This window comes from Furipterus horrens, unplaced genomic scaffold (genome assembly GCF_987537825.1).
Source record: "Furipterus horrens unplaced genomic scaffold, mFurHor1.1.pri manual_scaffold_5, whole genome shotgun sequence".
NCBI classification, from domain to species: Eukaryota; Metazoa; Chordata; class Mammalia; order Chiroptera; family Furipteridae; genus Furipterus; species Furipterus horrens.
This window is the reverse complement of record NW_028327175.1, coordinates 126,101,030-126,121,911: the sequence shown is the minus strand read 5'-3', so window position 1 is coordinate 126,121,911 and position 20,882 is coordinate 126,101,030. Positions and strand designations below refer to the sequence as shown.

General features: G+C 40.4%; 1 non-coding gene across 1 annotated transcript; it reads right to left on the bottom strand.

Moving 5' to 3' along the window:
* Nucleotides 1-2,598: 2,598 nt before the first annotated feature.
* LOC150009751 (small nucleolar RNA SNORA20) lies at nt 2,599-2,729 on the bottom strand. The gene has a single exon (XR_016511577.1). It is a non-coding gene; the product is annotated as a small nucleolar RNA SNORA20 (small nucleolar RNA).
* Nucleotides 2,730-20,882: the final 18,153 nt, after the last annotated feature.

Sequence of the window (20,882 nt, the reverse complement as noted above, 5' to 3'; positions counted from 1 at the left end):
GTTTATGTGTTAAGCTGCTAAATTCCAGAGTAATTTATTACATAAATATCGATAACTAATACATGACCTAAGACTCAATTTCAAACTGCCAGTTCTCAGGCCTTCAATAACCTGAGTAAACTGTGGTAAAGCCACACTGTGAATACTTTGGAGTGATTAAGAGAAACTAAGTTGGTATAGCACTAATATGAACAGGCTTTCAAGACGTAGACATTTAAAAAGCAAGATTCCAGACAATAGTTATTGTAGGATAGCACTCATGTAAAAAAATATATATATACTCAACACAATATATTGTCTGTAAAATGTGAATATGGGCAAATATATGGGAATGATTCTGGAGGTAAACATATTGGTTAAGAAGGACTTAAACTTTGTCTACAATTTCTGAATTTTTTACACAAAGAATATATTTATGTATAACTTTTGTAATAAAAAAACAAATATTACTTTAAAAGGAAGGAAGTAGAGGTTTCAGGTTAAAAATGGAAATATCTTTCTAATTAGTAAAGTTTATTCCAGTAAAACTCAAATCATAAAACTGTAAAATAGAACATGAAATTCTGTGATCAAGCTATCCTCTCAATTAATCATTAATAACAGTTTGTTTTAAGTTCTTCCATACTTCCTTCTAAATCCGATAAATAAAAATGGAATCCTATTTTACTTACTATTCTGTAGCCAGATTTTTTAATATTAATGATATATTGTGGACATCTTTCTATGCTCATCCATATGGAACTACTAATCTTTTTCTGCATAGTTGCATGTCATTCACTATAAGTATATGATACTGCTATATCTTAGGGACTAGAATAGTGCTTGAAGCTTAGTAGGTACTAAAAGATATTCATTGAATGAAATTAATTTAATTTACTGATAAGATAGTTGGTTTGATTTCACAATAGTACATCTTTTCACAATAGTACAAATATGTCCTGGAGATGAATTGCTAAAGATGAAATTGCTAGGTCAAAGGGGATATCTTAAAATTTTGAAACTCGTTGTCAAATTCCTCTGTGTTTATCTTCTACTTTATTACATCTGTACCCATCTGTATGTAAAAGCACCTATCTCCCCACACCCTTACCAATGTGAGATGTAATTCATCCCTGACATAAAGTTGTGATGGGAAATACACTATAAATATTGTGCTGGGGAACTGGAGAGCAGATCTTTGGTGAGACTGGGCAGAAGGCAATGAGCCTACCAGGCATGCCTAGCAAATTAATTTAAATGAAAAGTGCATCAGTCAGGGTCCCAGCAGAAAAGAGAAGGCGCACTCTAATTAGGTAATTTGAAGAGCATTTAATAAAGGGACTCTTTCCAAAGGAGTGTAGGGTGTCAGAAAACCAGAAGCACCTTCAGGGAATAATTACAATGGGTTTTTGTTACTACCCCTACTGTCACCTGGAAGCTGAGAAATGTATGTAGAGAGGGCCACCCAGCAGAGCTGTGACCCTAAGGCACCAGCCCCCAGAGGCCCCACAGGGAGGAAGCTGGAGAATAAATACTCAGCCTCACTTTCCTCCTTCTTCCCAGGCACCTCTGGGGCTCCCTAGGGATCAAAACTATTGGAAAACTAGAGGGCAGGAGACCTCTGAATAGTTCATGAACTTGACCTCCCAAGGCACAGATCATATGGCATACAGTAAGTGCTCAATAAGTGCACCATTGTATTTAACTTTATAGTAATCCTTCAAAGTGGGCATTTACATTCCACTGGGGAAACTGAGGCTGAGAGAGATTTATTAACTTACCTAAGGTCACACAGCTGGTTTTGGAGGGCTCCCAAGGCCTGTGTCCTTAAGTGCTGTGAAACTTGAATCTAAGGTCAGTAGATGATAGCACAAATAGTTGCCAAATATTAAATTCTCCACCAGCAGGCAGGATCCAAATTGCTGTGGTGGCAGGAACAGAGACCCCTACAACTTCTCAGTATCTGAGGTGGGAGCTCAGGTGAGGTGCAATGGAGGAGTCGCATTCCCAAGCCCGCCACCTTGCACAGACAGGCACCTGGGAGAGGTAGCAGTGCGGTGCTGGAAGCGACGTGCCTGACTTGAAGTTCTGGCTCGGTCACCGACCAGCTGCGTCATCTCCGGCAAGTTCCTCGGCCCTGTCTCTGTCCTGTTTCTTCATGTGCAAAGTGAATAACCACTGCCCTTAGGACTTTGTGAGTTAAAACACAGGGAGTGGGGTGCCTGGCACATAATTATCAACATAAACTCACAGGGAACTGCTGCTTCCTGGCCTTGCTTCTCTTCAGAAATCCTGATGGATCATCGCTCCTTCATTACACATTGCACCCTAAAGCCAGACATGTCTTGTCCAAGGCTCAGCAATTTCCTTCCAAAAAGGGCCAGACACTCCCTATTTTCAGCTTTGCAGACCATACATCTCTGTGGCAATGACTGAATTCAGCCATTGCAGCACTCAAGCAGCCAAGGACAGTCTCCAAACAGGGGTCTTCCAATGCAACTTTATTGGTGGGCACGGCAATTCAAATTTCATACCATTTTCACATGTCACAAAATAATGTTGTTTTGATTTGTTTTCAGTAATTTAAAATTTTTATTTTTATTTATTTATTTATTTTAGCCATGTCTAGACCATGCACATGAGACGAACTGGTTATTCCATCTCCATTCACAGTGGCCCAATAATACTGTATCCCATGCGTATAACTGCTCATGTCACTGAAAAGACTAGAGCAGCAAATTAATGGGAAATAAAATTTTTAAAACCATTCTTAGTTCATGGGTCCTACAAAAACAAGGGGCAGGTCAGATTTAGCCATCAGACTAAATGGAGCCCCCTAATAGTGCACATGAAACCTAACTTCCTTCAGCTCTCATCTACAGTCAGGCCTGGGTGAGAACCCCTCCTCTTCCAATTAGAGGGAAGTCTACTGTGAGCCTTCTGGCATCCAGCTATTTGCCTGTGCCTCCATGCTGATGGAAACTCCAGCCCCTCGGGCCTTTCTCCAGTTCCTCCAGAGGGACCAACTCCTTCCTGCCTTGAGGCTTCCAGAGGGTATTTCTCTCTGTCCCAAATATGCCTGCCTGTCCTCAAACTGCCTGGTCCTGGGACTACATTTGGCTTCTTTCCTACAGTGCTTTCAAGGCCCAACATAGTACCTACATACAGTAAGTACTCAATAAATGTCCTTCAAGGGCTGTGCTTACATACCAATGGGGAAATTGAAGCTCAGAGAGAGTAATTAACTTGTTCAAAGTCACACAGCTAGATCTGAAGGCTCCAAAGCCCTATGTTCTTAAGTGTTGCCTAAGAACTCTCAAAGTACCTCAAATCCCAGTGTCACCACCAATAATCTGGTGACCTTGGATGAGTCACTTAATCTCCCTGTGCCTCAGTTTTCTCACCTGTAAAATGGGTATGATAGTGACAACAATGCTTTTCTCAGTTTGTCATAAGGATTGAATGAGTTAATACACATAAAATGTGTAGGAATGTGCACCCAACAAGCACCAAAAAAATGTCAGTCTTGTCAGCCATGAAGGAGACTGAGGAGATACTAGGTCTGGGCCAGAAATGGCTTCCTCCTTTATCTCTGGGGTAACACTGTTCCCAGAGACTCTGAGTGAGCTGGAGTTGTCACTCAGCCCTTGCGCTGAGGACCCCTGGAGGAGAGACAACTGAACATTTCTAGTGAAAACTGGGCCCTCTCAGACTAGGAAGTGAGGCCAACCTGGCTTTGCGGGGGTTAAGTCCAATAAGAACATGTTTATTTTCCCCTGTGTCTAGAGGGCCTCTCTGGTGTCCATGGCAACGTGATTTCCTGTCCTGGTTTTCCCTTGGAAGAGATACCTGCTGAATGCAGAAACACCCGGGCTGAAGCCTGGGGTGAAGGCCAGCTCTGACGCCACTTTAACTGCCTCCCCACACCAGCCAAGTGACAGGCCCTACTGGGCCCATGTCACAAGGACCTTTCTTTACCAGTCCAGACATCCGACTTGAGGGTGATGTCATGGCATCCAGCCCAGAATCCTTGTTATGCCCCATTTTCTTTCTTTTCTAGAGTTTTGTTTCTTTCTGAGGCTGAAGAAACAGAAGCTCTCACATACACCCCTGATTTGCTAAGAATATTTCTAAACCATTCTCATCACAGAGCATACCCTGGGTCTGGGAACTCCACTAACAATCATTCATTTATTTATTCGTTCATCACTTTATTAACTCAACAATCATTTGTGTACTGGATTAAATACCCCTAGTGAGTTGGAGATGAAGAAACAAAGGGGAATACATTGAGTCTTTACTCAAGGAGTTTCTCCCCTGGAAAATGGAGACAGGCATGTAAATAACTGAACACTATACAATATGACAGAGGCCTGTTCAGGGATGGTATGTAATTGTGATGGGACATTCAATCTCTATTACGTGCCTGCATTTGGATTTAGCTCTTAAACTTGTGGCCTTAGGCAAATCCTAGCCTGAACCTCAATCTTCCCATCTGTAAAATGGGGATAACAGTGGTACCCACTTGGGGACATACATAGCACCGAGGTTAGGAGTCTGTCTTCTGGAGTGGGACAGACTGGATTAGACCTCAGCTCTTACACTTCCTAGTTCTGTGTCCTTGGGCAAGTTACTTAATGTCTCTGTTCATGGGGGGCTGTCAGGATATCTTTGCTCTGAGAAATCACCCAGGGAACAGCCTAGGTTTATTGAATAAAAGGAAGGAAAAGAGTTAGGGGTTAGATTTAAGATGAGGAAAGCCCATAGAAGCAAGGAAAGAGGTAGAGAAGAAAGGGGGGGGGCGAGGGAGGAAAGAAGAGAAAAGTGGAGACTCCCAATCACCCAGAAGAAACCACCTCTGTGTTTTTAGGCCCTGATGCCACACTTTTCCATACATACATTGCAGTTAGGGTGAGTTTATACACCAACACATTCAATAGGTTATTGAAATTTCCCTGCTTTTCCACAGTCAATATGTTGTGCTAGGTCCATCAACATTTCTTCTGGGAATGAGCAAAGTCCATTCCTATTTCCCATGGGGGAAGCTGGGACTGGGTTAATCTGCATATGGCTTATTTGCATATGTCAAAAGTCCAGTGACGATCCAGCCACCACGTTTTGACAGTGAAAGAACAGAAAGTGTGCAGCACAGATGCCTTGGGGGAACTGGGCTGGAAGGAGAAGCCTTTGTGTGCAGAGCTTGCACAGCTGCAGATAGAAGCTGCGGACGCCACACTCTCTCCCGTGGATCACACCGACCAGACCGTCATGTTCTGACAGGGACTGTCTTAGTGCCCACTGCTTGAAGCTGTCTGAAGCTTAAATAAGTGAATGCATTCACTTAGGACAGTGTTCTTAGGCCTGTTGTATTGTCACCACCACCTTCAAGGGACCCTGGGAGCTAAGAGGAGGGTGAGAAAGTTGATGCTCATCTTCCTGGTGAATTGAGAGATGAACAGTGAGAGACACTCTACAAGAGGAGGTAGCATCTAGATATTTAGCTATTCAATGTCTACATCTTCTCCTACTTCCTTGAGGTTAGGGTTCATATCTGCCTTGTTTCACCATCTATCTCCACCCATGCTAGAATTCACACCATCAGCTTTCCTGGTTCTCAGTCCTTCAGACTTGGACTCAGACAGGAGTAATACCATTGGTTCTTCTGGGTCTGGATTTCTCAGCCTCTATGATCATATAAGCCAATTCCTTACAACAAATCTCTTTATGTATACATCCTATTAATTCTGCTTTTATGGAAAACCCTGACAAATATGCTTGGTCTAATTTCTGGAAATTCTTTCTAGCTCTTTTGCCCTAGGCTCTAGTTGTAACAAATCTTAAGAAGCAATGGCTTTATAAGCTGTTCCAATCTTCTTGAACATCTTTCTTTTCTTCCCTAGGATGTGAAACCCTACTCATTCATTTATTCATTTCCTCATATTTATTCAAAGTAACATTTGTGATCATTGAAGGAACAGTGTACAGGATGCTGTAATATAAATTGTGAAAGAGATTGTGTTACCCCCGCTTTGTTAACTTTTCCATCCTCTGTCATTCTGAAGCTACTTGGGGCACCGACTCTCAGCTCCAAGGAAGCGGGAAAAGGGAGGAGCCTGGTTGAAAACACCAATTATGATATTTCATCCTACATGTCAGTGACTGATTTAGAAATCCAAACGTAGGTCTGTCAGAGTATGGCATTCTCCTAGAGACAAAGGTTGGTTTAAAAATGGGCAATGGCCCAACTCAGTCCAATGAGGTCAGGTGGAAGTTAGACAAGGGCTCTGACACTCAAGAGAGAGCCTCAAGATAACTGATTTCCCCTCCTTTGAACATTGTTGAATAAAGTGAGGCCAGCCAACACTGAAGCTGCTTTCTCTTTCCAAGCGTGAAGGAAGCGTATAGGGCTGAGCCAACAGAGGAGGAGCCACCAGATCAACTCAAGATTTGAAGTCTAGTCCATCTCTGAGTCTTTATAGGTGTCGATTCATTCCCACATTGTTTAAGCCAGTTGGAGGTATGTTTTCTGGTTTTAGAAAATTCAGCATTCTGACTGGTATAAGCATGTAAAATGGGGATTTTGATATCAAGGGCAACACACGTTCTTCCAGAGAACAGTAACATGACCAAATCCAGTGCTTTAAAAAGAGCCCTCTGGTGGCAGGGAGGAAGATGACATGGGTTTAAAACTGAAGGCTGGCCCATGCTCTAAGATGACTGGGGTGGACATGGTTCAGGAACAAATGAAGGAGACACCTAAAACTGGAGGCTAAAACATACACATTGATGAGTATCCTTCCTCAAACTCTTAATGTTCTGCGACTATCAGCCCACATGACAGGCCCGGAGAAAATTTAGGAATATTCATTCATTTACCCAACACTTTTTTTTCTATGTTTTGTTTTGTTTTCTTTTCTTTTGAGCAATTCTGTTTCAGTGCTGTGCTGGCCACTGGAGACACAGCAGTGACCAGGACAGAGACCAACCACTGACCTTAGAGAGTTTATGTCTCAGCGCAGGGACAGACAATAATCAAGATGAGCAAGTTCACATATAAATCAGTTATATGATGACACATGCTAGGAAGAAAATTTTTAAAGGGAGAAAGGGGTAGGAAGTATCAGAAGAGGAAAATTATTAAGTCAAGTTCCGACTCTATAGTCTTCAAAAGTGGAGGGTTTTTTTCAACAAAAAATGTCAAGGAACGGTACCTTTCTCTATTCTGTGGCTGACTAAGCACACAAAAATCATTGCTATTATAATAAAATAACCCTAATATTTATTGGGTGTTTATGATATGAAAACCGAAAGCACTGTTTCAATCCTTCCACAAATATTATTTTACTTAATACAGTAATTCTCCCCTTATCCATAGGGGATATGTTCCAAGGCCGCCAGTGGATGCCTGAAACCTCAGATAGTGCTGAACCCAATATGTACTGTCTTTTTCCTACACACACACACACACACATAACTTTTCATTTAAAGGAAGCACCTTACAAGTTCTCTTTGACATATCCAAATTACCAGCATCACCACTCCTACCCTTTGGGACCATTACTAAGTAAAATAAGGGGGACTTGAACATAAACACTCAGATACCTTGACAGTCAATCAGATAAAAGATGGCTACTACGTGACTAACAGACAGGGAGCATCAGCAGGGTGGAGACAATGTGATGATTCACTCCCAGGAGGGACAAAGCTTCACAGCATGAGATTTCATCATACTACTCAGAATGGTGCACAATTTAAAACTTATCATTTGTTTCTTTCTGGGATTTTCCATTTAACATTTTTGCATCAGAGTTGACTATGGGTAAATGAAACTAGAAAGTGAAGCCATGAATAAGAGAGGACTACTGTATCTATTTTGGAGAAAAGGGAACAAAAAGTCGTTGATGTAAATTAAGGCACTCAAGATGGCATGGTGGCAATAGTTCTAAACCTGGGTTTTCATAACATCAAGCTCTTTGTTTTGTTTTTTGACTGTATGATGCTTACTTAGTAGGGTAACTCCTCTTTTTTCCAAATTTGTGTTTCCTGGTAACTATGATTAGTAGTATTAGATAAGACAACTAAAGAGAAAAAGTAACTGATTATAGAGGCTATATTTAGGCAAGTGAGATCTTTCAAATGTGTTCCATGACAGGAAATAGAAAAGTCTTTGGAGGGTATAGATTGTTAAGCCTGACCTCAAGATGTGGCTAGCTTTCTCACCAATATTCTTGATTTTCTCACTCCATTGCCCACATGTCTCCCTTTTTGTTTCCAAAATTAAAATCCGCAGGGCCTGCCTGCAGTTTGTTGGAGATCTGGCCTGTTCCAGAAAAATGAAGGTCTTTGATACTTGGAGCAGTGAGTCAACCAGATTGCAGAGAAAGGACTCCTTGTCCTTTTCTCAGACAAAAACAAAACAAAATAAAACAAAACAAAACAACATGTAGTTATGGAAACCCCATGATAGAGGCCAGAAGGCCAAAAAGAAAAGCAAAGGATGCTCAGTGGATATCCTTATTTGGGATTATGTGGCTTCTCTGCCATCCACTTTTTAAAAAAATTATATATATTGGGTCATATTGATTAATAAAATTACATAAATTCCAGGTGTATAACTTTATAATACAACATCTATATACTCTAATGTGTGCTTACCACCCAAAGTCTAGTCTCCTTCAGTCATTATATATTTGACTTGCTTTATCCTCTTTGTCCTCCTCCCATTTCATTCCCCCTTCTCTTCCAGTCACCACCATTCTGTTGTCTATAAGTTTGGGTTTTTGTTTATTTGTTGCCTTTTGTTTTATATTCTATATATAAATGAAACCATATGGTTCTTGTCCTTTTCCATCTGACTTATTTCACTTAGCATGTTACTCTCAAGATCCATCCACGTTGTCACAGATGGAAGTATTTAATTTTCTTATGGCTGAATAGTATTGCAATGTATGATATATACATATCACATCTTCTTTATCCAGTCACCTGTCAAAAGATATTTAGGTTTATTCCATATATTGGCTACTTGAATAATGCTGCAGTAAACATAGGGGTTCAGATATCCTTACCAACAAGTGTTATCAAATTTTTCAGGTAGATACCCAGAGGAGAGCTTGCTAAGTCAAAAGATAGCTCTATTCTTAATTTTTTGAGAAACCTCCATACTGTTTTCCATAGAGGCTGCACCAATTTACATTCCCACCAGCACTGTACAAGGGTTTCTTTCTCTCCACCTTCTCTCTGACACATTATTTCTTGTCTTGTTGGCAATAGCCATTCTAACAGGCGTGAGGTGGTATGGTATCTCATTGTGGTTTTGATTTGCATTTCCCATATAATTAGTGATACTAAACATCTTTTCACATATATGTTGGCCACCTTTTAAAAATTGTAAGTTAACTCATCAGCAAATTATTTTATTAGCACATACAATATGTGAATATATTCTTCTTAAAAGTAAATAAAGTGTAACAGATGATGTTAAAGTCACCTTTGGCTGCCATGACCAATCCTGGGCTTCCCTGCCCTGCTTCTGTTCAGTGAATTTGGAGTATATCTTCCCTAATGTTTTCCTAAATGTTTTCTTTTTTATAAAATCTGCACACTATTGCTGTCTATGTGCTTTTTCAATTTTTTACATAAATGATGTCATACTACATATGTAATTTTGAAATTTTTAGTCTTTAGGAGGTAGTTAATGCCTCAGCAGGAATTGTTCTCAGTGAAAACCTGGGGAGGAAAGCTAATATTTATCATGGTTCCAGTAAGTGCCAGACACTAAAACATTTACTACAAATAATGGAGATCTCAGATTTGAGCCAAAGCTGTATTTTCCCCAGGGAAAATTGGTAAATATATCCCCAACTACAGTATACTCTAAATAATTGCTTAATGATAATAATAGCAGTGTGAAAAAAATAACCATAATAAATATACTCATACTATGGCAAGATAATTTTTACCTCCCTTGCTCCAAAAAGAAAATCAAATTTATGTTCTCTCCCCTGAACCTTCTTGGTTGTTATGGAACAACACAGAAATGACCTCAAAATGACCCCATCTCTGGCTTGGTTCTTCAAAATCTATTTGTAGTGGGACATATGTTGGGTCATCTCTGAGGAGGAGGGAGAAGGCAAGTATCTTAGATGAAGAGGAGGCAGAACAATGAAAATCAAGGGGAGCAGAACTGTCCCCCAAGACTAAGAGTGGGCCAGAGACCGGCATATTCCCACCCATGTCTCACCTCCCACAACACCCAGAGAAGGTGGCAGTATCTCAGAAGAAAAAAATGACCTCATGTATCCATTTTAATTATGGTCTGGAGCTCCCAGCTTAGCCAAGGCCCCTGTGTCCAAGGTCTGCACAACAGCAGCCAAGCCACTTTGCTTGAAAAATCCAAAACATAGACTGAGACAATGGTGCTAAGTGCCATGACCCAAGAGCAAGGCCTAAGAGCAACTCCCAAAACCATCTCCCTCTAATGGATGAGCTGAAACTTTCAGAAGGTCTAGTGAGCTACTGGGGTCCCCAAGACTTTAATTTGATTTAGAAAAAAACCACAAAGTACAATGACATTCCTTGTACCTGAGTGTGCTAGACCCTGTGCTCAGAACTTCACAGGACCTCTCATTTTAACCCATGGCTGAGTTTCTGTTTCCACTTTGCAGCTGAGGAAATGGAGGCTCTTGGAAGTGAGGTCAAGCAGTTAGCAATTGGGAAGGGAGTTCAACTTCCAGTTTGTCTGATGCTGGAACCCATGCCTATAATTACCCCCAAATAATGATGTGTGCCTATGTTAGGTGTTTCATTGGCAAATCACAGAAGCCCAGGGTAAGCTTGCTTAGTTTGAGGGAGAACATTTATTGTGTCACCAAAAACAAGGTCCAAATATGGTTTGTGTGGATCACAAACATTGTGTCTCTTCTTTCTCCATTTCTCTACTTCATCTCCTCATAGTTGGCTGTATTTTCAGTTAAGTTAACTTCCTTGTGACTTCAAGGGGACCTCCAGAACCTTCTAAAGCTATGGCCACCCTTGTTGGCATTCAGCATGGAAAGCAAATCTGCTTCTCTGGTATTTTGAGCAAAAGCACTACATTGACTCTTTTAAGCGCTAATGATTTATTTAGCTTTGGCAATTGGTTTAACTGGTGAGGTTTGGTGGGCAACCTAAATTTCAATTATTGTCCCCATAAACACCCTCTCCTGACTCTCCAGGTGCCAAATGCCTGGGAAGGCACCACTGGAAGCCACTCCCTGAGAACACCCCTGTTAATATGCCTTGATGTCTACAAGGAGGGTTGCCCCTTTATGGGTAGTAGGGCTCATCATTACCAGATTGGCTGCCTGTCAACTGATATGCCAGCTATTAGAAGTGTGTGAGGGGTGGGGCACAGCCCAGTAGATCTCTGAGGGACTCCAGCTCTGCTGACTTTATCTCTAATGGTAACACCAAAAAATGCTAAAGAGACTAATAGTATGCAAAAAATAAAGGGTAGACAAGGGTATATGGATGCCTTTCTCAGGGTATCTTATTTTCCAAGGACATTAAGTGATTCAAAAGCATTTATAACTTTGCCACCTGTTCCCTATGATCTTTCTAATTTTCAATTTGATGATTGATTTAGCCCTGAACCAATTATTAATCATCTAATGAGAAGCAGTGCAGTGATTGTCTCAGCCTTGAGCCTAGGGTTCATCAGTTTTGCCAAAGCATAGAGGTTAGGAGGTGAGGTGGGAGTGGAGGTGGAGTACATTTCTCAGTGCAGAATCACTAGGCTGTTGCCTCTAGAATGGGAAGAGCTGATGGGGGCGAGGGTGGGAGTGGAAGTCTACTGTTTTCTTCATGTATGTAAAAGTTTAAAAGCTTCCTGGGAAAACACTCATGCTAAAGGTGCTTATTCTGCTCAAAGATAATAGATCAGAAGTAAGGGTTGATTCTGAGACCAGTCCTCAGATGATTCTATGATCATTGCCCTCAGTCACAGATTTGAGCCCTAGAGGCAGGGAGATACTATTTTATTAATCCTGTAATCTGAGCGTGGCAAGAATTGGTGTGCCCATGACTTGGGCATAAGCACAGATGGCGGCTAACATTGCCAGGTGCTTGCTTATCTCATATCCATCCCTCCTATTCTTCTTCGTTTTATTTTGAGCAGAACTGCCCAAACACCTTCTTATCCTTCTTTGAAGCTAGTGATGACCATGTGAGAGCATTCTTGCCAATTAGATGTAAGCAGAGCTTTGCTTCTGTATTAGAAAAGCACTCGTAACTGGCCCTCCCCTTTATCCATCCACCTTATTTCTGCCTTGACCATGGACTTGATGACTGGAGCTGAAGCAGCTATTTTGTAACCAGGAGAATCACAGAGATGCAGAGCCTATAAAATGAAAATGCTGAAACTAGGACAGAAACTATCTATGTCTGGGTATCTTTTTATTTCTTTCTTTTTAGTCTTCTTTCTAATATGTTTGTTTCTTACTGATATGTGAGAAAAACAAGTCCTTATTGTTTAGGTCTTTGTAAGTAAAATACGGCCCATAGGCCTAAAAAGTCAGCAACACCAGGGAGCTTGTTAGATGCAGAATCTCAGGCCTTATCAGATTCCAAATCAGAATCCACAGGACCTTCAGCTGAGTCATAGGTATTCAATACATTAAAGTGTGAGAAGCATGGCTGCAGTAATCATAGAAGTGTGGCTAATTACAGTCTATAACTCATCTATAGAGGTTGGACCCCACAAGATTAGATAAGATGCCACTGTGGACACTGACAGTATTGAGGACCATCACAGGGAGCTAGAATGGGAGAAGAGGAATTGGCAGGGCAGCTAGGAAGACTAGTGTGCAGAACACTCTTCAGATACTTACTCAATACTTACCAGGTGTTTACTATGGTCCACGCACTGTTACAAGCATTTAGTCAATAGTAGTTTATTTAATCTCCTTGGCACCTGTATGACTCATTTTATGAATGAGTAAATTGAGACACAGACAGGGTAAATCAAGGACTTAGTAAGTGGTAGAGCCAGGATTGGAAGCCATGCATTCTGTTTCCAGAGCGTCTGCACTCTTCCCTGGGGTCTTCCCATTATCTTTGGGGAGAATTTTAAGAAAAGCAAAAGAATCAGAAGAAAGCGCTGAAGGCAGACAAGCATTATTTCATGGTCCTACTTTTTCTTTTACTCCCTAGCTAATGCAGTTTGGGAGGCAGGGCTAAACATTTGTTATCTCATTTAGTCTTTAAAACTTCATTTTATCAACACATATTTGTTTATTACCCGGTGTGTGCCTTCAACTGGGGATTCAATGGTGAGCAAGATACTGCTTCTGCTTCCACAGACTTGAGGGAAAGAGGACAGGTCAAGAGCTGTGATGCAGTCCTGTGATGGTGGTAAGCACTGTGAGACTCCAGGAGATGAATGCCCAATCCAGGAAAGCTGGCTGGAGGCAGACAAGGGCCAAGTGAGACCTGGAGGATGACCAGGGATAATTGAACACAGCTGGGTCGTGTCAAATGTGCTTCTGACGGAATAACAAACACAAAGGCCCAGAGATGGACCAGAAAGCACTGTACTGGAGAGCCACTCATGCCATTTCTTTAACAGCCGGCCCCGAAGGATAGATATTATTAATTCCCATTTTACAGACATGGAAGCTGAGGCACCAAGAAGCTAAGCAATATGACAAATGTTAGTGTTACAGAGCGAATAAGTAGCAGAGACAACCTTATGTCTATATCTGATGTTAGATCTGCCTCACTTTGTCATGCTCCTTCTAGAAAAAGAGGCTCTATGCCTGCTGGTGTCCAGCAACTCTGACCAGAAGTAATGCCAGTATCTGGTAATAGCTGGGGTCAGAAGGTGTCCCCGAGGCTTCCTCGCACTCTTCTCTTTGTCCTGCTCTACTTCTGAACCCCAGTGGACTGTGGGTCTTGACTGACTGTGCTTAGTAACTAGGTTCAAGGCGTTGGGCGATGTGCTTGCCTTGCCAGCCTTCCCCAGTGAGAGGCTGGCTGTGAGGAATATACCACATATGCATTTCCAACTCTGACCCCGAGCCCCACACCTTTGGACACCTTCCACTTGCCAACTTGTGAAACACCTTTTCTAGCTTCTTTGAAAAATCACTGGTCTCCTCCAGCCCCCACATTTTCCTTTAGCTAACAAGGAGGACTGTCAGATCTCTCGGTGCTCTTTGGATTTGTTGGTCACTGACCTGATGCCAGGAGGGTGCCAAATTGGACCTGCTCATCGCTGGCTGACTTAAAAGCATAGGACCCAGAATCGGGAGGCATACTTGAATCAGTCCTTACTGGGGAAGAACATTCAATTCTTGGAGGAAGGTTGCCAAAAGGCAGCCAGAGCAGAAGAAACTGTCCAGAGAGGCTCAAAGCCAAAGTGTATGGGAAACATTGAAAGCATTGGGGCTGTGTGGCCTGAAGCAGAGATGACTCAGGGGGAGGTGGCTCCCAAACAGGGCTGGAGGGGACTGCAGGGGAAACCTCAGGAGTCCTGTCTCACTGCCTCTGCAGAAATCATTTCTCCTCCTCCTCTCTTACTCCGCTTACCCCTCTCCTCAGACCCACCATACCACTCTCTCTTCTCTCATTTTCACAAATGATTTTTTTCTTCTTTCCAGAGAAAATGGAGGTCAGTAAGAAAAAGATTCTCTGCAACATCAACTAATTAGTGTCTGAACTCATCTTCACCTCCTTCCTCTTGGTCTTATGGAAGAGAGCTTGGACTCCTTCCTAGGTGATTTCTTCCACCTGGACTCTGGAGTCCATTCATCAACCTTGTTCCTACTTCTTCAGCATCTCCCACTCTGCTGGTTCTTTCTTCTCCTCCTGTGGAAGAGGCCCAAATGTTTCCTATCCTAAACAAACAAGCAAGCCTCCCACTAAACCAACCATTGCCTCCTTTCCTATATTCTCATGCAAGTAATATTTACAATTCCCCTCCTCTTCCCAGCTTTATAAATGAACTGTCAGATCCTCAAGGTATACCACTGTATGCTGGTGCCATTTAATGTATCATAGAACATTGCATTGGACCATGTGAAATTGCCATGTTTTTTGTAATAGCTTTATTGAGATATAATTCACATATCCCACAATTCACACATGTGAGGTGAAAATTACTATATTTACAGAGTTGTGTGACCACCACCATAATCCATGTTAGAACATTTTCATCACCCTCTCCAAAACTTCAATATCATTTAACTATTCCCCTAATCTCCCAAACCCCACCCCAGCCCTAGGCAACCACTCTTCTACTTTGTGAGTCTATAGGTTTGCCTATGCTGGGCATTTCATATAAATAAAATCATGGAATAGGCAATCTTTTCTAACTTCTTTCAGTTAGCGTAATGTTTTCATGATTAATTTATATCATAGCAGGTATCAGTACTTTGCTCCTTCTTATGACCAAATGATATTCCATTGAATAGATATATTATATTTATTTATACATTCATCAGTTGGTGGACATTTGAGTTATTTCTAATTTTGACTATTGTGAGTACAGCTGCTAAAAACATTTATGTACAATTTTTTTGTGAACATATTTTCATTTCTCTTGGGTGTATACTTAGAAGTGGAGTTGGTGGGTCATATGGTAACTCCATATTTTGAGAAACTGCCACACTGTTTTTCAAAGTGGTTACACCATTTTACATTCCCACAAGCAGCATAAGAGGGTTCCTATTTCTACACATTATTTTCAGCATTTATTACTAGCTGTCTTTTTTAGCATATCCATCCTAGTAAATGTAAAATGATACCTCGCTGTGGTTTCCATTTGCACTTCCCTGATGACTAATGTTGTTGAACATGTTTTCATGAGCTTGTTGGCTATTTGTGTATCTTCCTTGGGAAAATGTCCATGTGGATCCTTTGCACATTTCTTATTCGGGTTATGAGGTCTGTCTGGAAAAAGTCCAGCCATTGTTAGTATAACAAGAATGGTTTGCACAACACCAATGTAACCTGGCAGCCAAGGAGAGTGGACAGGAATGCACCTGTGTGAACAATGACAACTCCAATGTACTAGTCAGTGGGGGCAGCTAATTTCTCAAAAGGAACTTTGCAGGCAAGAAGGGCCTGGCAGGAAGTATTCAAAGTGATGAAAAGCAAGGACCTACAACCAAGAATACTCTATCCAGCAAAGCTATCATTTAGAATGGAAGGGCAGATGAGGTGCTTCCCAGACAAGGTAAAGCTAAATGAAGACATCGTCACCGAGACATTATTATATAAAATGTTAAAGGGGCTTATTTAAAAAAAAGATCAAAACTATGAACATTCAAGTATTAACAAAATCACAACTATCAACAACAGAATCTAAAAAAATAAAAACAAAAACAACCTAAGAAGACAACCAGAGTGGAAACAGAATCATAGGTATAAGGAGCAGGTGGAGGAGTGTCAGCTGGGAGGGGGAGAGGGGGAAAGGGGGGAGAAGGAGGGAAATGGTGCAGGAATTAAGAAGCATAGTAGGAGGGTGCAGAATAGATGGGGATGTTAAGAACAGTATAGGAAAGGGCAAAGTCAAAGAACTTATATGCATGAACCATGGACATGAACTAAGGGGAGATGGGACTGCTGGAGGGAGGGGGGTTCTGGGCAGAGGGGAGCAAAGGGAAAAGAAATTGGGACAACTTTAACAGCATAACCAATAAGACATACTAAAAACTGACTGAGCAAGTAGAGCAACGAATCTACATCAGATATTGCATTAAGCTTGAACATTTCTCTGTGGAAATTATTTGGATGATTGTGAAGGCTGCAGCTATGGGCAATTGGTAATTGGCAGCTTCATCACGACAATATGCCTGCTCATGCATCACATCTCAGGCAGTTTTTTTGAAGAACATCAAATCACCCAGGTGACTCAGCCCTGCTACAGCCCAGATTTGGTGCCCTGCAACTTCTGGCTTTTCCCAAAACTAAAACCACCTTTGAAAAGGAAGAGATTTCAGACTATTGATGAGATTCAGAAAAATATAGCAGGGTAGCTGATGGCAATTGGGAGAACTGTGTGAGGTCCCAAGATGCCAGCTTTGAAGGGAATTGAGGCATCATTGTCTTATGTACAGTACAATGTTTCATGTATCTTGTATCTTCTTCAAGAAATGTCTCTATTTTTCATATTACATGGCTGGATACCTTCTGGACAGACCTCATATGTCTTTTTATTATTGAGTTGTAAGAGTTTCTTATGTTTGTTTTCTAGATACAAATCCCTCATAAAATATATAATTTGCACATATTTTCTCTTATTATATGGATAGTCTTTTCATTTAATTGGTAGTGTCCTTTGATGTACTCAAGTTTCTAATTTCGATGAAATTCTATTTGTATATTTAATTTATCTCTTTTTTTGTTGTTGCATGTATGTACTTTTGGTGTCACATCTAAGAAACCGTTGCCAAATCCAAGATTATAAAGACTTACTTCTATGTTTGCTTTCTTCAAAGAGTTTTACAGTTTTGACTCTTACATTTACTTTGATCCATCTTGAGGTAATGTTTGTACACGGCATAAGATAGGAATCAAACTTCAATCTTTCACATTTGGGTATCCTGTTGTCCCATCATCATCTGTTTCTGTCATTGAATTATTGTGACATCCTTGTTAAAACTCAATTCAGCATAAATATGAGGTTTTATTTCTTGATTCTCAATTTTATTCCATTTATCTATATGTTTATCCTTATGTCTGTATCAAACTGTTTCAATACTATGTTTTGTAGTAACTTTTGAAATCAAGAAAAGTCCAACTTTGTTCTTTTTCTAAATGGTTTTGGCTATTCTAGATTCCTTATATTTTCATGTAAATGTTAGGGCCGGCTTGTCAATTTATATGAAGAGAATACCTGGAATTCAATGGAAATTGTGTTAAATCTCTCAATTAACTTGAGTGTTGCCTATTCACAATATAAAGTCTTCTAGATATCTTTCCATTTATTTAACTATTCTCTAATGTGATTACTACAGCATAATATTGATACACAAACCAGAATCCAGTAGCACCTTAAAATCATAATACATGTTAGCAACAAGGGTGATGGCTTTTTGTTGGGGAGGGATATGGAGGGTCTTCTGGGGTGCAGTTAGTTGTAGTAGTTCATCCAGCTTTGCACTTTTCTAAATGCATGTTAAACTTTCATAAATAAATAAGTTTATTTAAACAAGCAAAAAAGCTCAGCACTACAATTTAGGTTATTTCAAGAATGCAATTCTAATGACTAATACTTATAGAGCATTTACTATGAATGGGGCTCTGTTTGAGGATCTTATACATATTTCTTCATTCATATTCTGCAACAATTCTTTGAAGTAGGTGCTATTGTTGACTCTGTTTTATAAAGGAGGCAACAAGAGCACAGAGAGACTATGAAACTTGCCAAAGCCACACATATACTAAGTGCAGTGATCTGGAATTTGAGCCAGCCAGTCTGGCTGCTCAAACTCTGTGCTGGTATTAAAGGAATTCTTAATACTAGTTTAAAAGTGAATAGCTCCATGACCCTTTTAAAAGAATAACAGGATATTTAATGAAATTCAATATCCAATATTGACATGATAAAAAATGTTTAAGTTCAAAAATGCATCATGTTTAAGGTTGGAATACTTGAAGCATTTACCATTAAAGTCAGGAACAAGATAAGCAAAATAATATCATTACTATTTCTTAATATTATTCTAGAACCAAGGTTAAAATATAAGTTTAAGAATTGTAAAGTGGAGACAATATGATGATTATTTGCAGTAATATAATTGCATAGCTAGACAATCCCAGAGTATGGTCAGAAAAATAAAACTAATATCCAAAATTAATAGCATCTCTATGTTTTCTTTTTTAAGCTTGAAAACAAAATAGAAAAATTGTACTTTATTTTTTTATTTTCTTTATTTTTTGGTATATTTTATTGATTATATTGTTACAATAGTTCCAGTCTTTTCCCCCTTGCTCCCCTCCATCCAGCATCACCCCTCCCTCAGGAATTCTCCCCCTCCCCCAGTCCATGCCCATGGATCATACCTACAAGCTCTCCGGCTTCACTCTTTCCTATATTATTCTTTTTTTTAAAATAATTAATTGATTAATTTTTTAAACAATAAAAAATAACAATCCTTCCCTCTCAGACTTAAGACCCTTTATAATCTTATAAAGGACAATGGGTGAAGGTCTCAAGCTCCTCTAGCTGCTTCAAGCTGGACATGGTCGTCATCCTACCTACCCTTGGGTCCAGAAATCCCTATTAAGAGTGAATGTGTGGAGGGGAGGGTGGCCTTCCCACATGGTGAAGGATCTTGCAGACTCCAGGTCAGTTGGCTGTCCCCAGACAACGGAGTGCTTGGTTTAACAGGCTGGCATCCTTGTTGTATTCTCTGGTTCAGTTTTGCTCATTTGCTTGTGTTGTTCATTAGTCTCCTGTAATAGGTGATATCATAAGGTATTTTTCTTTTGTTGCTTGGCTTCTTTCGCTACCTGGCCTCTTTCACTAAGCATAATTCTCTCTAGTCCCATCCATGTTGTTGCAAATGGTAGAAGTTCCTTATTTCTTCCTGCTACATAGTACTCCATTGTGTAAATGTACCACAGTTTTTTGATCCACTCATCTACAGACGGGCACTCAGGTTGTTTCCAGCACTTGGCTATTGTAAATAGTGCTGCTATGAACATAGGGGTGCATAGGTTCTTTTGAACTGGTGTTTCAGGATTTTTTGAATATAATCCTAGCAATGAAATTGCTGGTTCAAAAGGCAGTTCCATTTCTAGTTTTTTGAGGAAATTCCAAACTGTTTTCCATAGTGGCTGCACCAGTCTGCATTCCCACCAGCAGGGCACCAGGGTTCCCTTTTCTCGGCATCCTTGCCAGCACAAGTTGTTTGTTGATTTGTTGATGATGGCCATTCTGACTGGTGTGAGGTGGTATTTCGTTGTGGTTTTTATTTGCATCTCTCTGATGGCTAGTGATGTTGAGCATTCTTTCATGTCTATGGACCCTCTGTATGTCCTCTTTGGAGAAGTGTTTGTTCAGGTCCTTTGCCCATTGTTGAATTGGGTTGTCTGTCTCCTTGGTGTTGAGTCATGTAAGTTTCTAACATATTCTGGAGATCAGTTCCTTGTCTGAGGTATCATTGGCAAATATAGTTTCCCATATGGTTGGTTCCCTTTTCATCTTGCTGATATTTTCTTTTGCTGAGCAGAAACTCTTTAGTTTGATGTAGTCCCATTTGTTTATCATTTCCTTTATTTTCCTTGCCTTAGAAGATATATCAGTGAAAATGTTCCTATGTGGGATATCTGAAACTTTCCTGCCTATGTTTTCCTCTAGGACTTTTATGGTTCCACGGCTTAATTTAAGTCTTTGATCCATCTTGAGTTTATTCTGGTGCACGGTGTAAGTTGATGGTCTAGTTTCATTTTTTTGCATGTCCCTGTCCAGTTCTCCAAACACCATTTGTTGAAAAGGCTCTTCTCACTCCATTTTATGTTCCTTCCCCCTTTGTCAAATATTAGTTGACCATATAGACCTGGGTTTATTTCTGGGCTCTCTATTCTGTTCCACTGGTCTATATGTCTGTTCTTATGCCAGTACCAGGTTGTTTTGATTACCATGGCCTTGTAGTATAGTTTGATATCAGGTATTGTGACTCTTCCTACTGTGTTCATCCTCAAGATTGCTCTGACTATTCGGGCTCTTTTTTGGTTCCATATAAATGTTTGAAGTATTTGTTCTAGGTCTGTGAAATACGTCGTTGGTATTTTAATAGGGATTGCATTGAATCTATACATTGCTTTGGGTAGTATGGACATTTTAATGATGTTGATTCTTCCCATCCATGAATATGGCATATGCTTCCATTTATTTGTATCTTCCTTAATTTCTT